We start from the raw sequence: 6,000 nt of genomic DNA on the forward strand, positions 1-6,000 counted from the left end.
GTTTAACCCCTGGTGATTTTGTTTCAGTTTGTATTATGACAGGCTGAAAAAAGGCAGTATTGCTGGGGGCAGCAAAAGGGAGAGTAAGGGGAAAAAGCACCACATGTAATCTGAGATCTTAATAACTTTACTAGATCTACATAACCACGGGGCTGTTCATCATGGATGTACTGCTAATTGAATTTTAAAATAAGGGTAGTTCCTACATTCACTTTCTCCCTGCATCATTTCATTTTCTGATGACTGCTTAGTCACCAGCTTGAAAAAATCCTTATGGCTTTAACCTGAAGTTGCATTAGGGTTTTGTACAAGGCAAGATTCTCAGCTATGTGGTGGGAAGGGACAAAGAGGATATGCAAGCTGACTTTCATTACCATCTTCCCTTGCAGAAGTGTTGTGGGCCAGAGGAGCTGCAGCAAGATCCTGTGTTGAGAGGCCAGCTTCTCTCCTTCAGGCTGGGGCCATGGGAAGGACAGAGACTGGGGACCCTGCTGCAGGCAGTTTCTGAAGACTAAAATCAGCTAGATACTGGTACATTCATCATACAAGAGTCCTCCTGAAACCAGCACAGTTTCTGTAGTTCTGTAACTATCAGATAAGAGTCTTGATATTTGGTCTTTAAATAAAAAATGCTAGGGAAAACTAGTTTTAAGCACACTAAGATGAACGAGTAAGAGCTCAGTGTCTGCCTGGTGCACTGTTTGCTAGCAGCAGTGCTAATTCTGGCATTGAGCTGACTGCAAGCACGTGCACCCAAAAGGCTGGAATGGGAGTGAGTAAGGGCAGTTGGGGGTCTGGAATAGTCTCACTCTACCAAAACAGGAGCCCAGTGAACTGAAGGATTAAGATTAGTGGGTGGCAACCCTGGCAATAGCAAGGGATTGGAACTAGATGATTTTTAAGGTCACATCCAACCTAAGCCATTCTATGGTTCTGTGATTCTTTGATATGATAACTGTCACTGAGAGGAGAATGGGCCTGATTTCCTTAAAGGTGCACAAAGCTGTGATAGCTGATCAGTTCGGAACAGCCTAGGAAATAACTTTTCAGTTATCTCCTACTCTCCTTATTTACAAGTAACTCCTCATACCCCCATCAACACCTCCAGTGAAGTTAGACTCAAAGTTGTTACAAAGACCAAAGAGATTGGAGATGTAAGTTTTCAGCACAGTGGTAGGTCAGTATGGATGATGCTAGGACATACACATTCATGGGTCCTGATGAGCTGCATCCAAGGGTCCTGAGGGAACTGCTGGATGAAGTTGCTAAGCCACTATCCATCATATTTGAAAAGCTGTGGCAGTCCGGTGAAGTTTTTGGTGACTGGAAAAGGGGAACATAACATCAAGTGCAGCCAACATACTTGAAGGAAGGAAGGAATGACATCCAGAGGGACCTTGTCAGGCTGGTTGGCCCATGCAAACCTCCTGAAGTTCAACAAGGCCAAGTGCAAGTCCCTGCACCCGTGTTAAGGCAATCACAAACATGAATACATGTGATGAATGGATTGAGAGCAGATCTGTGAAGAAGTACTTGGGGGTGCTAGTGGATGAAAAACTCAACATGGGTCAGCAGTGTGCACTTGCATCCCAGAAAACCAATGGTCTCCTTGGTTGCATCAAAGGAAATGCAGCTAGCAGGGTGAAGGAGGTGATTCTCCCCCTCTACTCTGCTCTCATGAGTCCTCACCTGGAATAATGTGTTCAGCTCTGGGGCTCTACCAGCACAAGAAAGACATGGAGCTGTTAGAATACGTCCAGAGGAGGAGGGCCATTGGGATGATCAGAGGGCTAGGGCACCTCTCCTGTGAACAACAAGGGCTGAGAGACTTGGAGTTGTTCAGCCCAGACAAGAAAAGGCTCTAGGGAGACTGTATAGTGGCTTTTCAGTACTTGAAAGGAGGCCTACAGGAAAGGTGAGGAGAGACTCTTTGTCAGGAAGTGTGATGACAAGACAAGTGACAACAATTTTAAACTAAAACTATCTTTTAAACTAAAGGATTTAATTTACTTATTTTACTCAGAGGTTTGATGAGGCACTAGAACAGGCTGCCCAGAGAAACTGTGGATGCCCCGTCACTGGAGGGGCTCAAGAGCAGGTTGGAAGGAACTTGAGCAACCTGATCTTGTGGAAAGTGTCCCTGCCAATGCCAGAGTGGTAAGAACTAGATGGTCCCTTCCAACCTAAACCATTGTATGATTGTATGATACACAAATGCCAGCCCTGCCTATCTGCCCAGGATAGAGCTCTCGGTGCATTTAGATTTCTCCCTCCCTCATTACTATACCTGAATATCTCAGTGGAAGGCAGAAAGTAAGTGGAAAGAATGAGATGGGATGGAGGCTTTGTTAATGGTTTCAGGTACATTCCTTGAAGGCTGGTAATAACACTTGATCAACACTTGATTGCATGGTTGGTTCTGTTTACTCCACATGGCAGCCTTAGGAAGGTTTGGATCCAACATACATCCTGTGATTGCCTTACCAAATGGGTTAAGCTTTGTATCCCCTGGGGCTGGCCCCTGCCACCCAAGAGATGATGCCAGTTCTTGAAATCTTACTAACATAATCACCCATTGATGTGCTGTAGATGACACAGCTCCCCTTGCAGCTCATTTGAGAGTTGAGTATTGTTAATGACATGTACTGCAGCAGAGTCCAGAGTCCCCAGCTTTACTCTGGTTAGCTCAATATAGTGCAGCATGAGAAAACTAAGCACCGTCAAAGAAATGCATGACTAAGGCTATGGCTGTCTAAAGGGAGAATTCACCAGGAGAAGAAGCCTTCAAGGAGAAACCACTGCATAACAGCTTCCAGACTACGGAACATGGAAAAGCAGTTCTCCAAGAGAAATAGGCCTTGGATGGGAATCTGAGTAAGATGAGCTCTGTAACAGATGCACTTTGATTTGGGTTTTTGTGTCATGTAACACATATCTTTGAGAGAAAATGGCAACTGGGGTTTGCCTACATGTTGTTGGTATTTCTGTAGTTCTGGGATACTTAGAGAGAAGCAGAAGTGAATATGGCACAGTTAGTATGTCTGGGGAAGAGAATGGTCCTAACTCCCTGGAATGCTGCATGAGACAGATTTGCCAGATCAAACCCTTAGCATTTCCAACAGTCATTCAGCCATAAAAACTTAAGCTGTCAATGAAAAGTACACACTGCAGCTATTCTTTTTCAAGTCCCCATTGAGCTGTTTGCTTTTTCTCTTTTACTTTTTAATATAATTTGTCTTCTGACTTTGCATGAGGCATCCATCCCCAGTCATTTACCGTGAGTGCTGTGGGGACTCCTGACAGAACGGAATGAGGGCTCACGACATCAGTGAGCTGAGGAAGGAGACAGTTGTGTGTCTTACAACAGTACTTGCTTAGGCCCAACTGGATTTAAATTACATGCCACCAGGGGCTTTGTACAAGGCATCTGTAATAGCAGAAACACCTGCAGAGCACTGTTTCAGGATAACAAATTTTCTCTCTCTCTCTCTCTCTCTAGACTAGCTCTTTCCCTCATCTAAACTGGATACTCTTCACTGACTTGCACAGTTCATGTTATCTATGCTGGTGTAAATGAAAGGAGAATCAGAGCTTTTCTTTCCTTCACTGGAAAAATGTTATAAAGAGAGGCAGTTGTCTGCAAAGCTAACCTGGCTGCATGCTGCCCACCACCTCCTCTTCAAAGTTCTGTCACCACTAAGCAATCTGCTTGGCTTTGAACAAATTGAAGCATCATGTCTCTGTAAAAAGCCAGACCACTTCTCCATATCTCATAGCACTGTGCTTTGAAAGGCTCATGTTTTACAGCAATGTTGAGTGTCGTTTTCTATTCAATATGTATGAACTTTGAAATTAATCATGGTTTCACTGGAGACACTTTCCACTGATGCTAGACCTCTGTCATTCCTGCAGGTCAGCAGTATGGATTTCAGTATGTGAAGATTCCGTGCACAGATTATCAGATGTGTTTTTGGCTATTGAGAGGAAAGCCAAGATCAAGACTATGGGGAGAAATCACAGAATCGCAGCATCACAGGGGTTGGAAGGGATCTCAAGAGATCATCGAGTCCAACCTCCCTACCAAAGCAGGTACCCTACAATAGGTCTCACAGATAGGTGTCCAGATGGGTCTTGAATATCTCCATAGAAGGAGACTCCAAAACCTCTCTAGGCAACGTGTTCCAGTGCTCCGTCACCCCTACCATAAAGAATTTCTTCTACATGTTAGTACAGAACTTCCTATGTTCAAGTTTTAGGCCGTTACTCCTTGTCCTATCGCTACACACCACCGAGAAGAGCCTCATCCATTTGCCTCCCACCTCCCTTTAGAGATTTATACACATTTATCAGATCCCCTCTCAGTCTTCTTTTCCCCAGGCTGAACAGACGCAGGTTACTCAGCCTTTCCTCATGTGGCAGATGCTCCAGACCCTTTATCATTTTTGTGGCCCTCTGCTGGAATATGTCACCCCAAGACCAGACTGATGTTTAGGTGGCACAGATTTCTTCTTCCCTTGACATGTTTTCATCTCACACCAGCTAAGAATGTGTTGTTCTTGATTTAATGCACAAGAATCTTGATTTGATTTCTATCTCTGTTCCCACATCAGAAATAAGAAGTTTGATCCTGACCTTCAGCTTTAAGACAGAGATGGATGAAACCTATGATCTGGCATCTTTCCTGTGTTTGTGTATCAGCCGTCTGACTGCAAGAACTCATGCAACTTTAGCCTATATGACTTGAGGCTACATCTTGTACTGATTGGCACTGGTACCACTTTATTCATTACTGCAGCTATGTAATTTTTTGTTAGCTGGTGCCCCTGACCATCGGTGCCATTAAATTAACAGCAGCAGATTACCATATGCATGGGAAGAGAGCTTTGAGGACTTGAAGAGAGAGGATTTATTTTATTTTTGCACAGTAAATGAGAGTTCAGTAGGATTTTTTCCCAGTAACTCCCTTCCTTATGTGGCCTGCACTTCCCGTTTGAGAAAGTTCCTAGAATTATACTGGGGAGACCTGCCACGCACAGACATATGAAATAGGCTCCCAGTAGCATCAAGTGCGGTATGAAATTGTCAATGGTAGCCTACAGTTGAGGAGGAGATTTGGTTGAGAACAGGCCTACAGTACCCTGGTTATCTTGCCTAGCCATGTGACTAAACATTCAATTTACTATTGTCATTATCCCTGGCACATAATGATTCTCTTTCTACTTCTCCATTTGCCATATCCATGTGTCACTGGTCATCACAACCAGTGACAAAACACTCTTTAGAGTCCTTTCTGGACAGTTCAAAAAGTTGTACTATAGAAGTAAACATCTTCGAATGTTTTCCAGCCTGCAACCTTGCTGTGATTTGCAGTGATGAATACCTATTTTTATAAGTGAAAATGGCTAAAATCCTCATTTGAGAGTATGGTAGGAGCCAAAGAGGCACATTTGCCACTCAGTCAGATCTCAAAGTTTTGCAATCCAAGCAAATGCTGCAGCTGGGCAAGCCAAGAACCCTGCAAAGGTTTAAACGGAATGCATGACAGGAGAGCCGATAAATAGAGGTTACTAGACAGAGGAAAAAATAACAAGAAATACATTAGTAACATTTGAGATTGTCCATACAGGTGGACAAAAGAGGTGAAGTTTTCTATACTGTTTACCACTTACCTCCATTCCACACCAGTTGGATCACTTTTAGTGATTTGATTTCTACTTCCTGTTCCACTCACTCCATCGTGAAGCTTAAACCTGGCCTTTGGCAGATTGACAGAGATAGATGAAACCTATGATCTAGTATTTTTCAAACTCATATATATTTTCAAATGTGCTCCAGGCACTATGAGGAAGCTCTCTTCGCCTGCACCCAATAACCTTATGCACAGTTCCTCCTTTTCCTTTGCTTCCCATGGGTTTAACACTGCAGAAACAGCTGCAGGAATAATGTTTTACACCCATTTGGTGATCACGTTAAACAAAGAAGTATACTGTAATTTTGCAT

Source organism: Numida meleagris, chromosome 2, assembly GCF_002078875.1.
Source record: "Numida meleagris isolate 19003 breed g44 Domestic line chromosome 2, NumMel1.0, whole genome shotgun sequence".
Taxonomy (NCBI): domain Eukaryota; kingdom Metazoa; phylum Chordata; class Aves; order Galliformes; family Numididae; genus Numida; species Numida meleagris.